The 4,464-nt window shown below is 32.6% G+C and overlaps 1 pseudogene; it reads left to right on the forward strand.

The window, feature by feature from the left end:
• The first annotated feature begins 965 nt into the window (after positions 1 to 965).
• Positions 966 to 2,594, forward strand: LOC149498072 (cytochrome P450 93A3-like; annotated as a pseudogene).
• Positions 2,595 to 4,464: the final 1,870 nt, after the last annotated feature.

Here is a 4,464-nt window from a genome sequence, read left to right on the forward strand (position 1 = left end):
ATACTTGAAAGTAAACACAGACAAATTAATTTTCTACCAAAAAAATAAAAAAAAGAAAACGAAATACAAATTGAAGGCAAAATGTCAATAAATAACAAAACATTACATCTAATCATAATAATCAAATTTAAATTTAACTTGCTGATAAAGAAAAAGAACTTTGAAACTTTTCATTTCAAGCATATTTGCTATCAATCTAATAATTTTACTCTATTATATTTATTTTTTTAAATAATTAATTTTTTTCAAATGAGAAAGGTGGAAGTGTTATGAAAATATATAAGTTGTTTCACATAAATTTAGGCTTAATTAACTTAAAATTAAAAGTTTAAGAATCAATTAAACTTAAAAGAATCTATTATGGTTGGAGTAATTGAAAAAGTGTAAGGACCAATTCAATATTTTAACATCTTCTAAAAATTATTTTTATTTATACTAATAAAATTGAAATGAATCAAATTATTCTAAACCGAGAGCTAATAGTTTTGTAACAAAATAATCTCACTTCATTTTTTTTTTCTTTTAACAAAGAGATTATTTTCGTTTAGATTATTTTCGTTTAGGGGTTTTTGGCTATTATTTTCTATGAAAACTTAATCTTGACCTTGTAGAGATCATCCGCTGAATTCAAACGTGGATTACTATTTAAATACTCCTCATGAATAAAAATCATATCGTGTTTGATATTGATTTCAATTAAGTTATTTATTTTTAATTTCAAAAAAAAAAAATAATATGTAATTTTTTAAATATAGGAATCAACCAAGGCTCGAATTTTAGAAGTTTCCAAACACACTCCAACAGAAAAAGAAAATATTTGAAAATGATGTTCTAACAAGTACAAAAGCAAAGCATATACCTATTTGCCAATTTCCCATCCCAACTCAATATAAAAGCATTTGCTAAACCTTCATATCCAACAAACCAAAACCAAGTATTATCTATAGTCATCTCTTGAATTATCCATGGCCCTGGGCGACATGTCGTTTTATTATTCTTATTTGGTTCATCACTGCTTTTCTAGTCCACTTGTTCATCAAATCATTCAAACCTCCTACCCAAATCCACGCACCACCAAGCCCACCGGCTCTTCCACTTATCGGCCACCTCCACCTTATTGGCTCCGGCCTACCCAAATCTTTCCAAGAGCTAGCTGGCCGGTATGGTCCACTAATGGAGATTCGCTTAGGTGCATCAACTTGTGTCGTTGCCTCTAATGCTACAGTAGCTAAAGAAATATTCAAAACCCATGACCTAACTTCTCTTCTAGACCTGAATTTGGCTCTTCTGAATATTTCATTTACAGAGGTTCAAGATTCGTCACTGCCCAATATGGCGATTATTGGAGATTCATGAAAAAGTTAAGCATGACCACACTCCTTTCTGTGCCTCAGCTTGATAAGTTCACTGACGTATGTGACGAAGAAAAAGTCAAACTTGTAGAATCAGTGATGAGATTAGCAAAAGAAGGAAAAGTATACGATTTAAGTAAAGAATTTACTGCTTTAACGAATAACACTATTTGCAGAATGGCTATGAGCACACGGTGCTTCGGCAGCAATAACGAGGCGGAGGAGATTGAAGAGTTGGTCAAGACTTATTTAAAGCTTACAGGGAAATTAAGTTTAGGTGATGTTTTAGGTCCTTTAAAGATTTTTGATTTTCCAGGGACAGGAAAGAAGTTGGTTGGGGCATTGACGAAATATGATAGGTTGGTGGAGAGGATAATGAATGAACATGAAGAGAAGGCTAAGAAAGGTCTTGTAGGGGAAAAGAAGGATTTGCTGGATATATTATTGGATATATATAATGATCCTGAAGCTGAAATTATGTTGTCTAGAAATGACATCAATTCTTTCTTGCTTGTGAGTTCAGAAATTACTATCATTAACCTCTAGATACATATATATCTGTCACCACTTTTTATGTTTTCATATTCACTTTCTGTGGTGTCGATGTGTGCAGGACCTTTTCTTTGCAGGCACAGATACATCATCAGCAGCAATGCAATGGGCAATGGGGGAGCTCATAAATTGTCCAATAGCATTCAACAAACTCAGGGAAGAAATCAACACAGTTGTGGGACCAAACAGGCTAATAAAAGAATCAGATGTTCAAAATCTCCGTTACCTTAGAGCAGTCAGTAAAGAAACCCTAAGACTTCACCCATCAGCACCACTAATCATAAGAGAATGTGCAGAAGATTGCAAAATCAATGGTTCAATCATTAAAGCCAAGACTCGAGTTCTTGTGAATGTCTTTGCAGTAATGAGAGACAAAGATTCTTGGGCAAACCCAGGTGAATTCTTGCCTGAAAGATTCATGGAAAGTTCAAAAGAGAAAATTGAAGAGCATCAAATGGATTTAAAGGACAGAATTTTAGGTATCTTCCATTTGGGAGTGGAAGAAGAGGGTGTCCTGGTGCTTCACTTGCTAAGTTAGTTATGCATGCAGCTGTTGGAGCACTGGTTGTTTTGATTGGAAAGTTGACGATGGTGATAAGGTTGATTTGAGACTTGGGTCTGGATTCGCTGCGGAAATGGCCAAACCACTTGTGTGCTACCCTATTAAAGTTCTGAATATATGAGTGCGTCCTGTCCCGACCAAGGTGAGGTACTTAAGTAGCAATCTATGATAGAATTAATTAGGTTGTAATAAATTATGGATAAGTAACTGGCTAAATTGCTACTTGTTTTTAGTCTGTGTTGTTGAAGAATTGTGTTGATGATTGAAGAGTTGTGAAGAATCAAGACAAAATGTAATTATCTTTGCATTAATTTGCTTGTTTCTTTTTTTTTTTCTTCATATATATATATATATATATATATATATATATATATATATATATATAAATTAAATAAATAATAGTTAATTAGTATTAACTCTGTGTATAAGCATATAATTTCAAGAAGTTTTGACTATATTAATTGATTAATTTGCCAATGTTGATGAGTTTTTTTCGCTTGGAGACGAAGGGAGGTTGATGAATTTTACTGAGTATGTGTTCATTGAACTTGCACATTATTTAAATCTCTTTTTCAACTTGACAAGAGTACTAATGTCTCCCATCGTCACTACACTTCACAATGTAAAACGGATCCTCCTGATATGTTTAGGAAGTTATTATCCAGCTAATTATGTTTGTTTTGAAACTTATCCATGAGGCATTTATATTCTCGCAAGTCAGTATCTATTTAGCTGTCAAACCTAATTAATCTTTTCTTACGATCAATTTATTCACGAGATATTTCGATATATATCCATTTAACAATTCATGAAATTTAATTAATTTTTATACGCTGAGTTAAATTAAGTGATAAAACAGTTCTAAAATCAAAAAAACATTGTTTCTATATATATAAATATGTATATATAAAGATTCAAATTGTAATATCATTTAAGTGATTAAAGACATACGTTGATTTATCAATAAATCAAAAGAAAATTGTGGGTATAGAACAACCAAAATTAACTCAATATGACAATGTTTTATTAGGTGAAGATGTTATGAGCAAGATCTTGTGTAACAATAAATTTAATACTAGCCATTAAATAGCTTGTCATATAAGTTAAGACTTCTACCAGTCAAAGCCTATTTTATTCGGGAGATTGTTCACTGCATTTGGGGCATATTATAATCAATAATTTCCCAATAACTCAAAATTGCAAGATTTAAATGTGCCACCTCGGCAGCTCTTGCATCAATGGCTCCTAAACCTTTGGGCATGAACATTATTTGTACTGTCTTTCAGCCGCAACTCCAGGCCCTAGATCCCTAGGGAGTCTTCCTAGTCAATACCTTAATCCAATTTCAGTACTCCATGTCATTTTTCAACTTCTTTCATTTTTTTAGTGCAATAGAAGTATAATAAACTCGAATTTTAACATGTAAAAATTCTTCAACCCTTGAAAAAAAAAAAAAAATGTGTTTCTTGAGAATCAATTTGTATCCTCCATCCCAATTAAATATTCTATTTGTCAAGTTGTTTCAAAATTATTACACAAAGAATAACCCGTTTTATATCTTAACTTTCACATAGCCCTACGATTAATTAATTTCAACATGCTTCTAAAAAAAAAAAAAAAAAAAAAAAATCAAAATGAACTCGCATGCAAATTTCCAAACATAAATTAATTATTATATAATTCCATCTTCAATATACTTCTCCAGAACAGAAAAATCTCCCTTCTACCTATGCCTTACATTGCCATGTCCATTTACTACTACGCCTTGCTCTTCCTCTTTCCCCTACTTTCCACATTTTTACTTTGTTTTCTCGTTAAAAAACACATAAACCCTAACGACAAAGTCCGACCACTGCCAAGCCCGCCGGCTCTACCCATTCTTGGCAACCTTCATCTCCTCGGTACTGCATTTCCAAATTCTTTCCAAACGCTAGCCCGTCGCTAGCTATGGCCCTCTTATGCAGTTACGCATTGGCTTTTCAACTTCTGTTGTTGCTT

The sequence above is a fragment of the Jatropha curcas genome, chromosome 2 (genome assembly GCF_041381405.1).
Source record: "Jatropha curcas cultivar XTBG-Jc1 chromosome 2, XTBG_Jcur_1.0, whole genome shotgun sequence".
Taxonomy (NCBI): domain Eukaryota; kingdom Viridiplantae; phylum Streptophyta; class Magnoliopsida; order Malpighiales; family Euphorbiaceae; genus Jatropha; species Jatropha curcas.